We start from the raw sequence: 23499 nt of genomic DNA on the forward strand, positions 1-23499 counted from the left end.
ACAAGGTCGAACAAAGTGCATTGTTTGTTACTCTCATAGAACAGCGATGTAGAACGAATTTGTCATCAGTTTTATATATTTCTTGTTGTTGTTTTTTCTGTAACGATGGCGATGATGCAGTTGGAACCAGGGTTTATTATAGTAAATTATTTTTAACTCAGTTTAATATGGCTTAGCCTTACCAAATACTTACGTTACATTGCTAATAACACTTTGTCCTATTCCAGTGTTGATGCTTAATTATATTTTGTCCTACTCCGGCCTCGACGCAGAGACCTTTTATATTCTATACTTCACCATCATCAGCTTTTTGAGGTCCACCCCTGAATATTTCTTTTCTATGGCACGCTACCATCCAGGATATTCCTGTACTCCTGACCTTCAAGTCTACTAAACAAATGCAGCAGTGTTGCGCACTGAATAGCATTATCTAATCCATTCATGCTCTTTGTAAAAAAGTTTGGTTTAAACCCATTGATGTGATCCTTCGTTAAAGAGTGGCTAACTAACTAACTCCCGTTAACCTATTTGTTTTATTTGCCACTCACAATTCACTAACTAGTTCCTGCTAACAAACTTTGGTTTTTTTCCTCTTTGTTTTAGATGAAGTGAGTAGGAAACAGCTTGGTAATTAATTTATTTTCAATCGCCAATAATAATTGGCAATTGGCATAATTTGTACATATAATGTCAAGTAATTGTAATAATTTGTAAATGCCTCTGTGGTCTTTGTAGGCTGTTTAATGATTACTTAAACTATTCCTTAGTAACGATTTTGTTCGAAAAATAATCGCTAAGGACTGGGTTAAGTAATCATTAAATGACTCTGAGTACGGCGGTTAGAGCTACAATATTAACGTGCAGACTGATTTAATGTTCAATATTCCAGAACAGAGTCGAAGAACAAGCCTAGTGTCAATAAAATAAACTTTACGATCTAATACAGATTCTGGAACGATACTGAGTCATGGTCGGTCATTTCAATAAAGCTAAAATACTTTATTATTAGCTACACGAGCTATTATTACTGTTACAGTAACTTTAATAATTTCAATTGGTATTTATTAATGTACTAAGTTTAGAACTAATTGAGCCAATCAGTTTCTTTAAGTGGCTTCGCCAATTATGAACTATTTTGTGCTCTTCGTTGGTGATTGAAATTTGGTCCTTATGGGCAGGTCCTTTTGGTCCTTATGGCACATTCTAATTTTAATAGTTTTAGTGTCAAGTTCGACGGTAATGTTGTTGATTAGATAGTTAAAGAACTCATAATGCTCTGGTCCTTGCCATTTAAGCTTTTTGTATTTTTATTCGAAATTTAAAATGTCTATCAGCCTGCCAATTAAACCTAGCATTCCCAAACCTAGATGTCTCTCTAGAGATTAGCGAGAACCATATTTTTCATTGACTGTATCTATTAAAATAACTTGACAAAGATACCAAAGAAAAATAAAAGACCATCAAAACTAGTGCATAAAATAAAAATGTATTCATTATAAAATATTTACACTTTATACAAACTTATCAATAAAATTATAATATTCATACTCTAAAATACATGACTATCACACATCAAATCACACATTCCCATTCTTTATCAAATATACTCGAATGGTATATGGCATGCCCTCCTTACGACTAGAAGGGGTAATTGGGGTAAGCACATTACGAAGAATAATGCGAAAGGACTGAAGAGAAGACAGGCTCCCAGCCAAGCCATGAGAAACCACGCTGGGAGTAACGCCACGTGCTCGAACATTATCTACGCTAATTGTACGATCTAGGCGTATCTGTACGCATAATTATAATGCTTTATCAATTAAACGTAAAAACTAAAAAGTTCAATTCCTCCGGTTGCGGACTCCGCTGTCGGTTCGCGTGCAATTAAGAACGCCACCTGTAACAAACAAAAAGGATTTCATTAATAAACTTTGTTAAAACCTTTAGTCGGTTTTAATTCTTTTTTTTTAATTTAAGGGTCTTGTAACAAATGGACTACATCAGCCTCTCTTCTTGTGCTGTGTTGTTTAGTGTTCACGTATCAAACTTTTTTGTATTTTCAATTTGTGGGGACTTAGCATTTAACTGTGAAGGTGTGAGAGATTTAAAATATTTAAAAATGAATTTTAAAAGGTTCATAATTTTTCAAGTTGAATAAAATAGAGATTTACACATAAAATTGGTCTTTTCGTAATTGTCAGCCTACGGGCTGGGACCTTGTGGCATATTTTTCCTGAAAAATCCCTCGACCTTTTTATTAAAATATCCTGTCGTCAGCTTTTTTGATATCAAAATGCAAATCCAACTCAGAGAGTAATGACTGCAAACCATGTACAAAAAGTTATATTTCATGAAAATATTAATTTTTTTCTTGAATCTCGCGTGGCCTTCCAGATATTAATGCAAATTTTAGGTACTTCTTAAGACAAAATATGAGTTTGAGTCTAATAAAAATTTTAGACTTAAGTATCTATTTATTCTGTAAAGTTACTACCTAGGACCTAACTAAAATCTGTTTATTTCTCGCTCTATAATTAAATACCAGGCAGAGGCTAGGCATAATGATAGAACGCGACACTCCTACATTATCAATACATATATCTAAACAATAAAAAAGGTTTTGGTTAGGTATTTACAAATAAACACAACTAAATTGATATTCAGCTACGTGTCTAACTCTAATCCTATCATAATATTACTCTATATAAACCTACGTATTAGGTGCTAAAGTTATCTGATAATTTTGTACTTAACACTAATTATGATTTACTCTATTTAAGTACCTACTACCTACGTACTAAAGTTGCAATTAATATCAGTCTGATAATAATTATGTACTTTATGATAATTATGACGAAAAGATAAATTCAATCATTTATTTTGATCAGTTTGGTACAAAGGGTATCAATACTTTATGTGCTGTTAGGCGGATTTGGAAATACCTATCGCAATATCAGTATTATTGTGAAGCTTACTTTTGAGTACATGATAATTATTATAATCAAAGATGGGTTTTAAGATTGTTGACATTATTTTTTAAAGAATTATGCCCCCCACTACGGTTTTCTCCTGTTTTGGATGTGTTTTCAAACATACAATTTCACATACACATAACACTCAGATCCGAAATAACAATTTGTGGATTACACAAAGAGTTGCTCCGTACGGGAATCCAACCCGTTACACGTTGTACGGCAGACAATATTATAGCTTAAACGACTACTACAGCTGACCTACACACTGTGCTACGGTAGTCTACGTCAGTATTATAGGTTTGTTTCTTCACAGACCAGCTAAAATTATAGGTACATTTCGGTACCTGTAATTTGATTTCAAGTTATCTAACTTAGAGTAATGAAAAATAACTCAAATAGATGAAATATGTCTGTAGAGAGATCAAAATATCTAGGGATGTCTGCAAATGTTTCAGGTTTAACTAGCCGAAAGATTGTGATGCGATTTAAACTATACCGGCTTTACGAACTCTTTACTGGATTACTTGGGCCGGTATTAGGGGAGTTCGGATTTCAGAGGCTTTAATAGGAGAAGCCTTTTATGTTTAATGTTGTATACAATCATTTTTAGAATGTCGTAGTTTATGAATCTATGTTCTCTCTTTTTTTTATGGAACGCACCGGTAAACGAGCAGACGTATCACCTGATGGTAAGCAATCTCCGCCACCCATGGACACTTAAAACACCAGAGGAGCTACAAGTGCGTTACCGGCCTTTTGGGGGTAAGGAACTTAAGGGTTGTTGGGCAATCGGGGATTAGGAAGATTGGGAAGGAGGGAATTGGGCCTCCTACCATCAATTTAAAATGTTTATGTGATAAACATTATTATTATTCTCATATTATAATTATTTATACTCGTGAGAACTTCATTGGACAACTCACTATCTATTATTCTTATCATCAGAGTGTAAGACACGTTTTATTATTTACAAAATATGCTCTGAAGAAGTCCAGGTTATCTGTCATTGATAACCTAGGCAAATTGTGTGTTGTAGGCACTATTTATAGAAGTTACTTACCTAAAATTCATCTTTAGTTTAATGTTTAATTTTTTTATTGCGTTGTAATTGTCATAGTTTACTTTTAAGTGCGTTTCATTTATTGTCTTTGTGTGTGTCATTATTAGTGTTAATCCTTCGATAAATATTATAAGTTCATTTACAAAGTACCTAACATAAGTTATGAAGAAACTTGGCAATGAAAAATATCTAAGTGCCAAGAGAAAAATAAATGATCTTGCCAACTAAATTCAGTGCTTGAAATCTCTATGATCAGTGACTGGCGAATTTCAGTAAATGATGACATGATTCACTTAAGATGACTTGTCAGAAATTGTCTGAACTTGGGTGTGATACGGCGAAGGTCGATAGGGGTTTAGCATTTGAATGAAGTAAGCATTGATATGTTAATAGAAAATACCACAATAGTGCTCAACTTGAAAGACATTTTACTCAAAATTACACCTGATTACTTGCGGTTTTTCTGGATTTTCCACGTTCAAAAACGTCACGTCAGCAAGATAATAAGTTATTTGTTTGTGATACGAGAAAATTCGATGGTTTCCTGTACTTAAAGCTGCATTGATAACAGTATTTTTATTGCTATGTCGATTATGATATTGTATCAATCAATCAAATTCGTATATCTGCGGATAATGGACTGACGTAAGCAATTTTGTTCCAAATAATACCTACTCTCGAATTTGAATTCTCGTAACGGTACGCTTTGTACGCAATTAATGGATTTACACTTCATTATTTGCGGTATTCGATAAACATAGAATAAATATTTGGTTTAGTTAATGTTAGAATAGGGATCCAATGGGAAATGGTGAGAATTTAAAGGAGAATTGAACTAAATAATTACATTGCATTGGTCTGCACTATAGGATAATCTAATGGTGTCTGATTAGCAATTGTCAAATAATTTGCCATACGCTCACAAAGGATCTAAATACCTTGAATATCTATAAACATAATTAAGTATATTTTGTTCAACCAGGAAATTGCAACCATTTCAAGATCAACGACAATTTATAACATTAATCGTGTAAAATTTATAACTTGATTTAGGTATTTATGAGGAGATTTTCAATAGATTAAAACAACACTCGAATAGCTTAGGCTCTTGAACAATGTTTGTTAATTTTGTATCCGAGGTTTGGATCATTGAATTAATTCGGCCACCCTTATCTATACCGACATGAATGAAAAGTAAACAATAGTTTTATATGCGAAGTTTACTTTATATGGTCGAAAAAGGGTTCAGTATTTGTTCGAAAATTAATTTCGAACAAAAATAGTTGGTGTACAATCACTTATTATTGTAAAGTTATTTGTTCTGATTTATTATTGTGATTGATGAAAATAGACTTTAGAAAAGTTGTTTTTGAGTTTAAAATTAAAATATCATTTGTTTCGAAACTGATATTATTATTAATGTTGGTTTATTATACAAGAGGTGAGGCCATAAATCACCTATGAACCAACTACCTAAAAATGAATCAATTTTGAACAAATATCATTCTGAAACAATCAATCTGATGTGACGAAAATATTTCACTATAGATTATAAAAACAACGAGGGGAGTGGACTTGAGTCAATTCGATTAGGTAATAAATAAATTGTCCTTCAATTGCCGAAGTTCATTGAACAGTTACAACGTGGTTAAGTAACGCTTTCTTGATGTTAGTTACAATGAACTTGTCAGTCTGTTTGTTTCTTCATTGTGACTAAACTGCTGAGGCAATTTCGATAAAATGTCAGCGTTGGGATAGATTTATTTCTTTAAAAATCGTTTGTTTAATCGTGCGTTGGTTAAAGCCACGTAATGTATTATGATTACTTTTGCACGTCAAAGACCATATTATTCATAACAATGAGTTTTCTTTTAAATTACCTACATATATCTACATAACTGACCTGTATAGGTAACTTAACACTTTGTTTAAAAATACCTCACGTTCAGTTCAGTATAATTGTTACACATTAAAATTGAAATTAACTTGAATTGAAAACGGAATGCATACCATACCTAATTGCTTGGCATAAACTTTCTAAGGTTTTTAAAAGAGTTTCTTCCGAATTTAGGGCTATCCGGTTTTAGGAATCGGTATCGGTAGCAATCTAATTAAAGCGAAAACTCGATTTATAACTTCTTTTATGATCGATGATGTCGAATTATTGAAGTGCTACGCGTAAACGTGACCTAAAACATTGCATGCAACGTGTTGTGAGTCGGAATGCAATAATTATAATTTATACGATCCACAAATAGTTGTTTCTCCAAAAATAGTTTTAAGTGAGATGTTTGACTGAAACATTGTTCTTATAAATGTCCCCACGGCGCAATATTCCTAGTGTGGGTTAAAGTTTTTTTAATAGAATTGACAATATAAGTTAATAATATCAATTTATTAACATTATTATTTATATTAATTTTCTGAATTTTATATTTTTGTAAGGTGTTGAATAGTGTTATTGGCTTGTACCGTTCTATTCAAATAAATAAAATAAAATTATACAGTTAGTAATCAAACTTTCTTATATGAGTCCTTGCTAATCCTATATAGTCTATCTAACTACAAGTATATTATATGGGTATATAAGTCCTGTATCTGATTAAAACTTCTAGTAAAAGAGTAACAAACGTCTATACATCCTAACTAACTTTTCTCCTTGTTTCAGTATAATAGGCAGTTGTCCATCACAGAATTGTCAGTCTGTCAGTCAGTGTGAGCAAACCTTTGAGTCAGAGTGAGCATGTCTTTGTCACAAAATATGAACAAAGGTTTCGAAATAGGATTTTTAGAAATCGTTAGTAATTAATGAGGAAACATCTAATATTCTTACATTGGTATTATAAATAATTTATGTAAATTAATGTAAGTTTTATTAAAAGCCAATGCCACAAAAATGCAGTATGCGAGGAAATCGCAACCTTCACAGTAATTTCCTACATTACAAAGTTATTATGCTAAATAGTCCATTGAAATGTTACATGAGCTTTACATTTTTAGAGGACGCAATTTTATTTTTTGATCATGTAGGGGGGTCAATAGAAGCTTAACTTGAAGTTTGTGGGGTCGCCAGCCGCCATCGTGTAAAATTCAAACTGGCTGTTAGCATGGCGAACACGATTTGAAATAAAAAAATAAAAATAAAGCAAGTGTATGAACATCTACTTTTTTTCCCCGATGGTGTTTATGCTATACCAATAAAGCCTTTTGATGAGTCCCATATTACAGGGTGTTAGTCTATTGGCTTCTACTAGAAACAATTCTAGACATTTTTTAAGGGAGAAAATCATCTTAGGAGTTCTCTCTTCTCTTGCCTTAGGCGGGGCGAGATCCCTCTCCCGTGTCAGACTCTTACTGAATAAACCCACCCCGTTGCTACTCCTGCTTTTCAAGCCGGAGCACCGGTAAAACCCGCTAGGTAGTCCGCAGCTCAACAATTCTAGACTCCGTGCAGATTCAAAAATTTTCGAGGCCACCCAAAAAATTTCAAAGTCACCCAAAAAGAAAACTGACTATGTATGTAATTATTTTTTATTCTTTTTTTTACGAAACATAGCAACGCGATAAGTCAGTGAGGTATGCACTCTTATCGCCAGATCAATAAAACATTGTTTAAAATAGATTATTATGTTATTTGTACTGACATTAGCGGTCAAAACCCTGTTGTATCGGCCTGGATGTTAAAAGAAATTGTTTTAATAACAATAGTACTTTGTTATCTAAATGCCAATAAAAAGTGGACAAGACTAGGTATTTGTATTAGTTATCTTGGTATGAAAAGTGTATATGTACCTACAAATAATTGAGTGATGAGCTACGTTGTGTACTGTAGAAATTTTATTACGGCTAAATAATTTAATTTATTTGTATTTTTGTCCATATAAATAAGGAAAATGTAGTTAATTTAGTGTGATAGTGATGGTCTTTTAGTTTGATTAAATTATTATTTCCATTGAATATGTCAGAAATTAAAGTCAATTACATAAAAAAATAAAAGTAGGTAAATTAAGTTTTTAATTCTATATATTTTTTTAATTTAAGACCACATATTCCACACATATTATACGTATTATGTGGATATATCAATTTTAAATTGTTAGTGAAATGTATGAAAAAAATGTTAAAATATTGAAACCTATCAACTTCAAATCAGTTTAGTAATTTCGAGTCCTTACTACTTACAAAGATACCAAGATTTTGACTGATTAACGCACCTATTTATACATACTTATGCAATACTTAAGCACCTATGTATTTTATCACTACACATACATAACACAATGTGTTTAACAGATCGGTATCAAGGAGGTGTAAAGATAAGGAATGTAGTAATAACGATGTTCTGAGCAATTGTCTAAAGTCGGTCACACTTCTCAAATTGCATACATAATAACACATATGGGATGGTGCAATTGTGTACAAGCAATACTAACCAGTACTGAACTACATTTTTTTAATACATAAGTAATTTATGGTCACTAAAGTATGTAATGAAAGGGCTGACCAAGGCAATATAGATCGATTTTTGTGCCGTCTGATTTGTGTATTTTAAAAATATGATAAATTAGAAAAGGAAAGATTTAATTGTTTTTTAGGTATGTCAAACGATATTTTTTTTAAAATCTAGCTCTACCTACCTTTAGGATTGAAAATACCATTAAAGGTAGAATAAAGAGCAAAAAGAGATCGCTAGCATTTAGTTATCTATCCCTATGAAACCAGATAGTTATTACCTAGTTAGAAAGTTCAGTCACTTATGCATCTAGTTTAGCCATTTAGTGAGTCCAAGTACCTAAGGTACCCGTCCGTGCGTAAGGGGCGTTCCGCGCGTGCCTCAAAGAGTCATCAGGCCACCACAGATAGGGCCCTGCAGCGCTGATTAATGCCTGAACCGGAATTTACTCAAAATGTAAACATTTTTGTTTTCCAATAAAACATTTTCTCACCTTGATTGATTGTACAACATCTATTATGATTGATTAATACGCATTCGTTCTACACCAAACTGGCGTCAAAACAAAAACATAAATAATTTGATTTAACGATAATTTACAAATCCAACGATTAACTTTTAAAGCCGTCTTTGCATCAATCAATTTCTCATAGTTCACGGGCAAATTACACCATACTTATGACCAACATTTCTATTCATAATTTAATTTCAATGCCAAATACTTTACAAGGTTTTTGTGTTAAGCAAACGCATACGCGTCAACATATTATGGTTTACTTTCTAATATAACTTGATAATTACTACAAGATAACACTGGTCAACAAAATAATAATTTTTTTTTTGCCGTTGCTCAAATGTGGTATTTTTTCATACCTTGGTATGCAACTACTATAAATATGTTCGTAAAAAAAATTTAAACACCCATTTTTTTCATAAAATACATTTGTTAAGAAGTAACCAAAAATTACCGACGTTCGTAAATATTTTTTAAAAAGAATTTATTCTGAGAATGTTTTTGTTCTTTTTGCTTGCCTCTTGTAATTATAAGACAGATGATCTCGTTTTAGTGTTCAACAAAAATCTGCAAGCATTCTCGGCGACCACTTTCCTTGGTATCTTCTTTCCATCGCCATGATGTCTTGATGGAATCTTTCCCCGTGCTCATCGCTTACTGCACCCAAATTTTCGGGGAAAAAATCTAGATGGGGATGAAGGAAATGTATCTTCAAAGACATATTACATCCTAAATCTTGTAGAAGCTTAGAAACTATCTCCTTATAGTTCGCAGACTTTGTGTTTCCCAAAAAATTCTTTGATACTTTTTCCTTTGGTGGAGGTTGCGGCAGTGGACAGTTTTCGGTATGAAGAAGCGGTTAAGTTACTGATTCCACATCAGGGTATACAAATTTATCTCTCGTTTTGAAGGAATATCCTTTAAGTTTCGTTAAACAGAAATAACAATCAGTAATTTGATCTTTTTGTCCTCTTCAAAGTGTAGGTTTAGAAAAAGGCATTGCTAGGTGGGTAGCTTTAAACCATCTCCTTAAATAACGAACACATCTTAAACAAAATAACTCAGAGCCCAACTTTTTTAATAGTTTCAGGAATTTTGAAACCAAAATACAAATTGTAGTAAATGTTATTAAGTAATGGTGTAGGTCGTTCTCGATTAGAACTTGAAGTAAACTCTCCACAAATAGAACAAATGAGGTCCGGTGAATATAAGCAATTTCAATTCATATTGTACTTCTACATTTTCTTTTAAACTGAAACTTATCAAAAAAATAACAGAAAAAAGCTAGTCACAATTTCAATAAACAGTTGAAAAAACACTGGAAATCGAACGTCGTCTAGTGTTGAATAGCGATATAATGCGATAAAAAACTAAGAATAACATACACTAAATGTGCACAAATGTGAGGGTATATCGTGTATTCGTGTCCTTACAAATATCAGTTTTGTTTTTTGTTAGAATGGCCAACCACAATACTTATTATCGATAGACCGTCAAAAATTTTCAAATTCAAAGTATATCGTTTATTTAGATATTTCGATGTAATAGATTGCTTTTATTATTATTTTTTAAATATTTATATATGAGAGATACCGAAAATACATAAATTAATTAACGGCAAAAAATCATGTTGACCAGTGTAATTTTAATTTAATAATACTAAAAGATAATTTTATGGTATCGGTAAGCTGGTAAACGAACAGACGGATCACCTGATGGTAAGTAATCGCCGCCGCCCATGGACACCGTTTATACAACGCAAACGTTGTTTCACGTCGGTTTTCTGGGAGGCCGTGTATTTAATTTAAAAGAAATTACCTTTTTATGGTATTAGATAAGCCGGTAAACGAGCAGACGGATCACCTGATGGTAAGCAACCGCTGTCGCCCATGGACACCCGAAACACCAGAGGCGTCACAAGTGCGTTGGGGGTTAGGAATTTAACGATTTTTTGGGAATCGGGGATTGGGTAATTGGGCACAATGAAACAAAACTCAAGCATTGTTTCATGTCGGGTTTCTGTGAGGTCGTGGTATCACTCCGGTCAAGCCAGCCCATTCGTGCCGAAACATGGCTATCTCACACTTAAAACCACTATCTATTATAAGATCTTAGAGTACTGGATATGTATAGTATTTTTTTTTTGAGCGGGGTAAATCATCCAATGACGTCTCCTGCCTTGGGCGAGGCGGGAGGGAGTGTCAGACTCTTACTGACTAAAAACCACCCCGTTCCTACTCCTGCTTTTCGAGCCGGAGCCCCAGTAAACCCGCTAAGTAGTTCACAGGTCCGGATCATCTATGTTATACTGGATATGTATAGTAACTGACTGCCTCGTTGGTCGAGTGGTCGCAAGTGCGACTGCCGAACAAGGGGTCTCGGGTTCGATTCCCGGGTCGGGCAAAGTATTACTGGGCTTTTTTCGGATTTTCGAAAAATTTCTCGGTAGTAGCACGGAGTCTGGAATTGTGTCCAGGATATGGCAATAGGCTCACCCCCTATTACATGGGACTTAAACACAAATGGTGAAAAGTGGGTGTACATTGTATAGAGGCATTACGTGCCGTAATGTGCACCTCTGCCTACCCCTTCGGGGATAAAAGGCGTGAAGTTGTGTGTGTGTGTGTGTGTGTATAGTAAGACAGGGCGTTTCTACCTTTATATTGTAACAAGCAAGATGCGTGTGATATATGACACGTACATCTTTATGACAGAGCCTATTTGCTTGTCGGGTCTTAGAGGCCGTAACCACGAAGGTCGAGAGGTTAAGGTCAAAATTATGCAACGCCATATTTGATTTGTCTTCTTTTATTTGATTGAATACATAATTCTGTTTATGTACGGTCTTATTGATTTAGTGGGTATTAGTGAATTAATATGAGGGTTTGTCACATTATTCATAAAATATGCACTGTACTTAACTCTTGAAAACTAGAATTTTTAATAGAGGCCATCCAGAAGATTACAAGGATTGGAGGTCGATGCTTCTTTCTTGCAACTTACAACTACAATTGGGTAGAAGACTAAGTTGTATTTTAATGTCGGTTTGTACATTAATATGTTTTAAAACATTCGACACGTACTTTACTTTTCAAGACATATCGATTTGAAATAACGCGTAATGTCACTTCTAGGTATGTTAATACGTTTTATACGTAGAAATGACGTATTTATTCTCACTAATAAACTTTGATTCCATAAAAAAGCATCAGCTAAATTACTGCTAATTATATTCTTTTAATTTAATGCTTTAACTATAGTATTTACCTATCGTTCAAGATTCAAGTGTAGATGATGACATCACCTTATTTACTTTTTATATGATTCGTTCTATCTTCACAATGTGTATGGTCATGTTACATAAATAAACTGCATTCATGATTGTGACCGTAAACAGTTATCTTTAACGGCTTTATTGAATAAAGTTGTGACTAACGCCTAGGTTAAGAAATCTAACAAAATCCAGACAATTGTGTGTCATTGTCGAGTTAGGTAAGAAGATGGCTCGAAATAAAACCTAGATACGTGTCCAAACACTGAAATTATTTGTGCGAATGAATAAAGACTATTCTTACGTTCATAATAGAGTTGCTTTTTCTGTAGAAGTTTAAAGAGTTTTGCTTTAGTAGTCAATTTTGTTTAAAATAACCAGGTAATAATTTATACGTTCGGTTTCATTAATCCAGGTAATAAACTGCCGTACTTAGTGATGTTTAATGATTACTAAAACTATTCCTTGGTAACGATTTTGTATCGAAAACAATTGCTTAGGACTGGGTTAAGTAATCATTAAATGACTCTAAAGTGTCTAATATTTCATCATAATACTAAGTATTTCATAGATTAACAGATACTAAGACGGATGTACAAATATTACGTTTCTAAATTTTTTATCATAATTAAATTCTCACGTTCGCAAAAAGTGCTAATTTTAGCTAGCTTCGCACTCATGAGTTCACCGCACTGTGGTGGCTCGGACAGGTAAATGACATTAGAACTAAAATGTCAAATAATAACCTAAACCTTTGTAAAATATTAGGTACAAAGTAAACTCATAAATATTAAGTTTTGGTAAGTTAATCACAAAGTCCATAGGGAGGATTTCACTTTGACATTCAATTAGATTCTATTAAGTATTTCGTAAATGGGTTTACCGAAGTTATAATTGGATATAAAAATTTAGCTTCACTTGATTCTAGTATAAAATTTTCAATAACACTCCGTTTGGGAATTGTTTGTAGAGACTTAAGTACTTAATAGAGGTAGTTTTTATTACACTATAATGTTTTTTATCTATAAGTTGGATAAAACATTTTGGAATTTAGAAAAAAAACTTTAGCATTCGGTTTGACTTTTGCAACAAGTATGGAATAGAGGGTGCAAAGCTTACTTTTTCGGAGTTAAATACATTATTACCGCATATTGAGTCAATGAGTTTTTCTGTAACTACTTTCAAAAATATTAAAATTTCATAATCAAAATGCGAAACAGAATGTAAGGCAGGAATATCTACATCTTGCATTGTTTTATCTATACATATAATAAAATCGTAGAAAAGTGCTGTCTGTACATTGAAAATAAAAATAAAAAAAATAGCAGGGGTTATTATTATGTCGATGTCGAACCCAAAAATGTAATTAACTTTTTTTTGTCTGTTTGTCTGTTTGTCTGTTTGTCTGTTTGTCTGTTTGTCTGTTCGTCTGTGCGCGCTAATCTCAGAAACGGCTGATCCGAGTTGGATGCGGTTTTCACGAATATATTGTGGGATGCTTAAATTTACATTTAGTGTTTGTTTCATGTCAATCGGTTCATAAATAAAAAAGTTATGTCAAATTAAAGAATCACGTCGAACATTCTATGCTTATACCATTAATCTCCGCAACTATTTGACGGATTTGGTTGAAATTTGGTACAGATATAGTTTAGAACCTTAGAAAGGACATAGATATATTTTTATTTCAAAAATCAAAAAATAAAATAAAAATAAAAATAAAATAAAAATAAAATAAAATAAAAATAAAATAAAAATAAAATAAAAATAAAATAAAAATAAAAATAAAAATAAAAATAAAAATAAAAATAAAAATAAAAATAAAAATAAAAATAAAAATAAAAATAAAAATAAAAATAAAAATAAAAATAAAAATAAAAATAAAAATAAAAATAAAAATAAAAATAAAAATAAAAATAAAAATAAAAATAAAAATAAAAATAAAAATAAAAATAAAAATAAAAATAAAAATAAAATAAAATAAAATAAAATAAAATAAAATAAAATAAAATAAAAATAAAATAAATAAATAAAATAAAATAAAATAAAAATAAAATAAAAAAAATAATAAAATAAAAATAAAATAATAATAAAATAAAAATAAAAAAAAAATAAAATAAAAAATAAATTTATTCCGGACATACAGCGCCATCTATTGTTCAATTTCGTACTTATAGTACGGAATTGAACAATGTCGGGCTGTTCCTATACTCCGTAGATAGATGGCGTTGATCGCGCAATGGTGTAATTACAATTGTTCAATTCATGTTATTGTTTTAATTCATTGGAAATTTGTTTTTACAAAATAGTAAAAAGCAATGAAAAATATAACATAATACAACTTTTAGTACAAAGAAAACGCTCTAACGGAGTATAGATAATTCTATGTCGATCGTTACACGACTTCGGTTCATGTTATTGTTTTAATTCATCGAAAAAAAGTTAACAAATAGTAAAAAGGTATGAAAAAAATTATATCAATATAATTAAACTTTTAGTACAAAGAAAATGCCCGAACGGAGTATAAATAAATAATCCAAGTTGTCTTTATCCTCGATAGATGGCGTTGGGATCGAAATAGATTGCGCTATGGTTTTGTTACAATTATTTGGTTGGGTATCGGCCGAGCGCTTCGGTACTATTGTAGAAAATGTGTATTATCAGTCGTATGATTATTTGTCTGTAGTGGTCCTGCTGTTTCGTATATTCTAAATTGGTTTCGTTGTATTTGTCAATTAATAAGTTTATTTGTTGGGTTTTCCTGGTTTTCTGGTTAAACTATTTAACGTAGGTTTAGTTTGATATCGATTATTAGTAGTTACTGTAGTTAGTTTTTTTAATAAAATTGTAAGTCTAATTTATAAATTAATTAGATTAGATTTAAGTCGTTTCTTTTAAATTATTTAGTTTAAGCTTGGTTATTATAGCATAAAGGATAGGTTCTAATATAATTTCTTTTTTAATTGTTATAAATTCGTAATTCGTAGCTTTCTTTAGTTTTAAGTTAGTTTTCATCTTAAGTTCGGAAAGATTATAATATTTCTTTAGTTTAAGTCCGTTTTTAAACTATTTTTTCAATGCCCTAAGTGAGTATACATCTATTAAATTCAAACGCAGAGCTCATTATGTTGATTTTTGAAGAGTTCCCTGGAATATCTTCCACATCTCATTTTTGAAAAGATCCCGCGAGATCGGGAACTCATCATCATCATCATCAGCCTATAGCTATGGGAACTATGTGGTTAAAACCAAAAATTTGCCGGAAGTCACTATTCCACGCGAACGAAGTCGCGGGCAAAAGCTAGTTGAAAAAATAAAGTTAAGTGTATATTCTACATTATTCTAAGTACGAGTTATAAATATTTCATATTTTACTTATTTTAAACAATTGTGTACAAGAGATAATCTTAATATAAACACAAACAGTGTCAAGAACAACATATCCATAACCCACGTTGTTAGTACTATATATACTTGTTATATATGTATCAATTTTACCTTGAGATACCTACACACCCGCAACTACATGAGGCAATGTTTCCGAGCCAGTCTGATTGCCTCAACAGTTAGAATCGAACCACCAACAAAAACCAGAATGTTACAAATATTAACAAGTTAATACTAACGTGAACACTAAGTAAATGCCACTGCACTTAACAAACGTACAATGTATTCAACCACTGAGCAGCACAACACACGTGTGTCTATTTCAACATAACTTTTATAAATGACTAAACAAACTAAACACATATAATCGACTAACACAAAGCCGGCAAAGTCGAAAACATACGTCACTAAAACCTGTTACAAGCTAACGTTATGAGCAGTCATTACTTCACGTTCCTTTGTTTTCAAATTCAAAACAGAGGATGTTATAAAAAAAAATATGTTTTTAAGTGAATATTTAAATAAGGTAATTCAGTAAAAACTAACCGAAGTCAGGAGTCAGCGCTGATTGTGTCACCGGCTACCTCGAAACACGTGTTTCTCTCATATCACTGTCACTTTTTAACGAGAGCACTATTCTTTGTTGTTGTCCAACAGTTCGTTCGGCGTTTGCGCACGGTCGTCAATGCTACGGTGCGGTGGCGCAGCGCCCAGCGCGGCCGCATGCAACCAAAGGTTTCGACATCAGCGAGAGGGGACTGACGGCTACCTACGTCTCAGTTACACGTACTGAGGCTTCCATAAAACCATGAGACGGCTATATCAACTGCAGAAATGCCTTCGCCGCAACTGGACGACCTTCAAGACCTACCATTATTGCTAATAAGCTCGTCTTTTGCAATCTTTGATTTTTCTTCACGGTTTAAATTGAGATGGAATATTTGTTATGTACGCAGGTGATATTTAGGTCAGGAAGTGTTTCTGAGTTATCATCCACCAGTTAATATAAATTTAATCCTGAAACCCATTACTGTAACACAATGGACAGGTGACCCGGACCGCGGATTATAACTGGATTATAGCTCCTAAAAGTAACTAACTACTTTATGGTGATGGGACTGTTATTGGGGGATTACAGGTTAAGCAAATCCCATCTATGTGCTTTTATAACAGATTTAAACCCTACAAACTACTCCCAGGGCTTACCATTAACCTTAATTTAATGCAAAAAGGTTGATCAAACGCATGAACATAATAAAACTGCTGACTCACGCTGTACTCAGTTCGGTGACAAATTCACTCAATTGAGTACATTGACACAATTTGATCTAGGTTTTTTAGTAAATTACCTATACAATAACTTAATACAACATAATAAAACCAACAAAGATATCCGACGTAGGTAGATAAGACAGAACATTAAAAGAACGTGGGTCTTTTAGATGTCCTTTTTATGTGGCCTGTTTCGAGACAATAATACTTAAGACAGACTGCCAACAAAAATCTGTTGAAGGCAAGTCCTCCGCTAGTGCCGAGCACTTTTGCCTCAATTGCGTTTAATGTGTTAAATGATAAAAGATATAAAGTATACGCTAATATTCAATAAATAATATTCTACTGTACCTAATTATGTAGCTAAGCAGTATAGTTTTATGAAATGTAAAAAGAAATAGCGACCGATCCTGTTTATAAACATGTTCGCCGCAAAATTCTTATCGAGTCTTTCATTGTCGTTTACATAACATGTTCGGTTTTAAAACGGGTTGTAACTCCATTTTATAGTACTGTAAAAGAGAATTGGTCAAGTTTAATACATTTTCGAAATATAATAATAATATGATATAGTAATCTGTTACACTTAATCCTTATTTGGTTCATATTAATTAAACATGATACAATATCTCTCCAAATTTTTCTTATGGAATGGACCACATTGCAAATTAGGTGTAACTACACATTTTTTCGTGGCGTTTGGAGTTTTACATTAGCATAAAAATTGGGATTTTACATTACATTTGTGGCGTCACTTCCTTCTAAATCCCAAAAGAGTGAGAGGTACACATATCAATCTAACAACCAATTTTCACTAAATACAAATGCTATGAGTCCAATGTATAGAGGGTGAATCAATTCACATGATTTATTTTATATACGTGTTAAGTTACTTTATTTTAAACGTACATATTATGTATATGTTTAGTCCAGTTGGAATTTCTACTTTGGAAATGTGCATTCACTATGCTGTTATGTGCTAGACATTTTCGTTTTATGAATAGCTGCTCTAAGCTGGACACTGCATGTGAGTTTCTGAATTCGATTTCCGCTTGAAAATGTGTTCTGGTTTGGTATTATGTGGATTTCATCTATGTATGTTTAAAATAAAGTCTAAAATTGAATCAGATCTAAAGATGCTTTTGCACCAGATATGTATGTGCTATGCTACGTTGCTGTGGATGCGTTTGGCATGCATAAATTATTATTCATTGGTACATATAAAACGGATTTAACTAAGATACGTGTTTTATGTGGAAAGATGCGTACTATGCGGATGCATGCTATACATTTCAGTGATACTCTCACTTTCTAAACCTTTGAAACTATGATCTCCAACCCGCTTGCCAAGCGTAGATAGTCTGGCAACCCACCTTTCAATGTTCCTTGCCAATGTTCTTTAAGTATCACAGATATATATTATGCAAGCATTGTTCAATTTGCTTGCAGGGCTCAAAGATGATATATAGGTATCCATTGGAAGGATAATGAGCATTGCATCTAGGGCGCTCCGGGGTTGGTCTACTAAGAGGACCCGGTGCCTCCTTTAATTGCAGTTGGTGGCCACCGGGAAAGTTTAAGTAAGGTAAAAATCCCACACTGCCTATTTTTTTAACCATAAAGCTAGGCGCCTTTTGAAGATCAACAAAAATAAAGTTTGCTTGGAGACAGATGTCTAATATTGTAAAAATGGCTGCCATCTTAATGCTATTGTCCTTTGACATTACAGAAAAGTCAACAGAACCGGATTTAAATATATTACCAATCTGTATCATACTTAATATGGAACAAACGTGTCTGGAAAATACTTAAGTACCCAAATGGGCAATATCTATATGCACAATGACTGTAAAGTCCTTCAAAACTAGAGCTATCAAGATTTTATAGAACTAGGAAATTCTGCTATCTTCATACTTGGATAATTAGATCACACTTAGATCATCAATCTTCTTCATCTGTGAAGAGATGAGACTGGATTTAAAAATTATTATATCATTCAATTTTAACGATTCAAGTGCCGGCTAAAGTTTCAAGACGTTGCATGCTCTACCGTGAAATCGAAGTATTACCTACTTCTGTTACCTTCTATCTAATGGCATTAGGTATAATATTCATAATATCAATTGCTTCATCGAGTTAAACCTTGATAGATATGTCTTTGTCCAATTAAATAATAGTTCTTACTTTTTAAAGGTTAACACAATTACTGCAGTATTACTCTGAGGTGATTTTTGTCTTCGGTTTTCGGTCTTTTGCTAGATTTGGTATCGTATGTTTGGGTTTTCGAAGTCATAATATAGAGATTAGGAGTTTTAATTTGATTTGATTAATTTCGATTAGTAAAGTGCATATTTTAAGGAATATAATTGTCAATTCTTCATTAAAATAAACCACATGATGTAATAAGAAAAGATGTATAATACACTCTTGTCATTCTCTTAATAGAAACTCTACGCGTGCATCATGCATTGCATGGCATCCATACTATGACATCAATCAATCCCATTCCTTAGTTTCCGAAAGTGATCTATTAATAACCAATGCATTTCATATTTGGTCGATTATTGGCGTTATTCCAAATCCGGAGTTTTCTATACATCTTATAAATAGTTTCCAATCTAATCTTAGAATGAGACAAAAATATAACGCACCGGATGATTTATTTTGAAAAAATGTAGGTATGTGGAAGTATTGCAAAATAGTTGACATTTCGCTTTTTATCTCTCTGGAACTTTCTGCCAGATTTTAGTGAATACTTTTAGTTCATATAATCATAACCCGTAATATAGGGTATTCCTTAAATCCCGTGTCTTACAGAACCTGGGGATTGCAAATAGGTCACCGAAAAACCGGTGTTGCAGGCTGCTTCCTCACAATTTCAAGTCGTTTTTAGGACTTCCTTTGTCAAAAACTGTCTTAGAATCATAGATCTTTGCTATGATTCTAAGATCGTTTATTACATTGCTTAGATATCATTCACGTAATAAAAACATACGAGATACAGAGTTTGAATTTCCGTGATGTTTCTGAAGGACACGAGCAATAGCAAACTAGTTTTGTAGCACACGTAATAGGTCATCGTTGGAAGAAGAAAGAACATCATCGCACACAACTTCAACGATTGTGTCGAATTAAAATCAAAATGTGGCGTGAGAGCATTAGACGTCAGAGCATTACACGCAAATTGCAATACTGAAACAAGACGCTAAGTAAAATATAATTTTACTTACATCATCCAAAGATATTCTTCGTCTTTGCTTGTCTGTCTTTGTAGTCCGCCAAATTGAGTACCTGCAATGATAAACCATGGTTATTATCACATAAGAGCAATATTTCGACAGGGTATGTAGATTGTAAGCTGTAATCTGTGAGGCAATGAAATATAAGTATAAAGACATGGTTAAGAGTTTATTGTAGATTATGTTGCTAATGAGATAATTTGCTAATCTTTTAGTGAATAGAATTGATTAGATAATTGTCTGCCGTATTTGTCAATTAATATTTTACTTGAGACATTCATTTGAAATAAAAAGAAACACATATTTTTGCTTTTTCTAGTAAATACTCTATTTAAATGCTCATAACTCAAAACAGTGTCGCATATTTTAATAAGTATCGCAATGACACACACACCAAATGTACCAGGAATCTTCAGTTTAAAAAAAAATAAGATTCCTACTGTCTGAGTAAGATAGAAAATGTTCAAGAATTCATTCATTCTTCTTCCCAGTCATTTGCCACGCAAATACCAAACTAGTTAAAACTTTGGTTCCATTGCATTTAATTCCTTGTTTTTGGCTTTTATGCTAATGGCCAAATCTCATTTCCTAGTAAAAATGAGCGGATAATAATTCCATCTGCACAAATGTTCGTGGGTCGTTACAACATCTAAATTTTGTTCTCTCATGGTCAGCATTATTAGAGTTGAACAAAGCCATGCAATCATAAAATGACGTCAGATTTCTGTTTTCATGTTTCTTGTTTATCGTTGAAACCGCATTCATTGTCCATCATGTCATAATTATCATCATATTTTTTTCGTTTTAGTTTATCTGCTAATTCAATAATTATACATAACCATATTTTCTTTTCCAGAATTTTCATTTATGTTGATATTATGTTTGTTCAGTCTTCGATGGTCGTGTTTACCGTTTTATTTTAAACTCTTTCATGATTCTCTGAACTGATATCTAAATTGTGATCTACAATTAGTATGATTGGTTCTGGAAGTTCAGTAATAAAAATATCATCACCGGGACTGGTATTCCCAGCCAAATTGTCTTATATGACTCATAAAATTTATCGGTCAATAAAATTTTTCAAACTTCTGCAATTGATTTTGAATCATTGATGGAGAAAATTCGTTTGCTCATAACGATGCTTGAAGGTCTAAGGGTTATAAATAATTGGGCTTCATTTTCCGGTCCTTTGCCCCGAGCTATTTTTATATTGGGAGCAGCAATTACCGGCTATTTCAATTCAAATGAATTCAAAGAAATTCCTACTCCATTGATTACACGTTGAAGATTATTTCTCGCCTTTAAATAGCGTTCGTTACCTATGAGTGCGGATATTTAGTGGGTGACATTGAATTTTGGATACCTGTTAGATAAGTATTATCTTTGATTTTATCTCAGTTTAGTACGCATTAACAATCGTCTAGAGTACGTCTAACCATTTAAAGGAAGTATTTTGCTTATTACAAACGATTAAGGAAAAATATTTTAAATGTTTTGCCCATTACTTGACGCCTGTCGATACAATTGCTATCGACTAACATTTTAACAAAACATAATATTAGGTTTACTAAAACAATAATATTCAAAACGTTCATGAAATTGAATATTAGCTATAAGCAGTGACCTTTTGATAGTTACAATAACCTTGTCTCACAAAAATTAGATATCGACGTTGATTTGAATATATAATTGCGAAACAGAATCAATTGTAAGCACAAGACGGGCAAAAACAATATGTATTTCCTTATTGATAGCCTTCAACACCTAACGTGAAACAAAAAAATCTGCAACTTCAAGCAATAACGACTTTGTGCGCAGAAGATGACAATCTTACAGCAATTTATGTAATCGTTTATCTTTTATAATAATACGACATCATTTTACATGACAACAAGGTCTTAAATAGAACCGATAAAAAATCACAGATCAACGAAAATACTGCTGGCACGATGTTTAGTATTCGTGCGTTGGATAATCAATTATAGTATAAGAGTATTCTAATTGAAGATGGTGATAAGTATCGTAAAATCGTAAAAACCTTGGCACAATGGCGTGCCAATAGAATACCATGATGACGTCACAATACACATGACATTCATTGCCATATGCGTCGAACATTAATTTGGACAAAAATAAACGAGTTTACAAAACAAAGTAGAGACTGAAATCTTTTGCTTTGTGAGCTGAGAAATATGGATATTGTAACAGTAGTCAAATTGGGCAACGGACTTCGTGCTCCATTTCTTTATTCAAAAGTCTTTATAATTAAATGTATGGTTAATGAACGATAAGTAATTATGGACTTTAAAATGCACGACTTCAGAGTTCAGTGTAAATTAAATGAAACATTTTTTCGAATGCAATACTTAATTAAGCAACATCATCATTAAAGCAAGCGATTGTTAATAAAATTATTATTACCATTGTTCGATAAAAATGAAATTCGTTGACATTAAAATTATCAACTCGTTTACCTATAAGAACCAGTTTAGAAAGTGGAACAAAGTGAACTTGTTAAATATATCTAAACCTATTGCATAATTGAAATAATATATTAGAGTATTTTTATTTAATAATAATGAACCTTGAATGGAACATTTGTTTAGTTTAGATTGTTCCTGTACATTAAGATTGTCGTTTAGTTGACAAACAAGGTAACCGGTTTCCATTCTCCACTAGTTAACCTTACTTTAATATGCATTGTTAAATACGTGACGTGCTTACGACGTTGGGCCCATCCCACTTTGTATGTTTTTTTTTTGTTACCATGTGGCTGGCTAGAGATGCTTTTTTGTTATAGGGCCACAAATAGCCAAGAATGTTTTTTTGTACAAACGTTTCTGTCGTATCAATAATAAAAGATGGCAGTTTTATTCATAAAAAGTAATTTGGTTAAAGCATGTTTTGTCTCATTCTCGCAAGTTGAACGTGTCGAAATGCAATGATGTTGACAACAAACTCGAACTAATTTTTAAGTATTGAAAACACATAAAATACGAATAATTTTGGTACAAATAAAACTCACCTGTTTGGCTACTTTGAGAATTTGTGGAACTAACACTTGTTTCACTGTTGGTACGATTTCTTGAGGTAAATAACAAATTCCACGGGCTGTAGTTGGAAGTTTGAGCAGTATTTCGGTTTTGAGAAGAATTTTTGTTATTAGAATCCATCTTGTGTTACGATTTAGATTTTAAAACGTTGAATAAATTTTATAAACTTGCTTTTATAATAAATTGGAAATATAGAGTCGCGCACGCCGGTCGATATTACAATATGATATGACACGGTAACAAACTAAACAGTGAATGCGGCGCGAGCGCAGAGC

At 32.5% G+C, this 23499-nt stretch overlaps 1 long non-coding RNA gene across 1 annotated transcript; it reads right to left on the bottom strand.

Annotated features, from left to right (window-relative positions):
* Positions 1-1467: 1467 nt before the first annotated feature.
* On the bottom strand, positions 1468-23499 carry LOC118279632 (uncharacterized). Its single transcript, XR_004784003.2, has 3 exons — positions 23197-23499; positions 20163-20223; positions 1468-1897 (listed from the first exon to the last, which is right to left on the bottom strand). It is a non-coding gene; the product is annotated as an uncharacterized LOC118279632 (long non-coding RNA).

This window comes from Spodoptera frugiperda, chromosome 15 (assembly GCF_023101765.2).
Source record: "Spodoptera frugiperda isolate SF20-4 chromosome 15, AGI-APGP_CSIRO_Sfru_2.0, whole genome shotgun sequence".
NCBI classification, from domain to species: Eukaryota; Metazoa; Arthropoda; class Insecta; order Lepidoptera; family Noctuidae; genus Spodoptera; species Spodoptera frugiperda.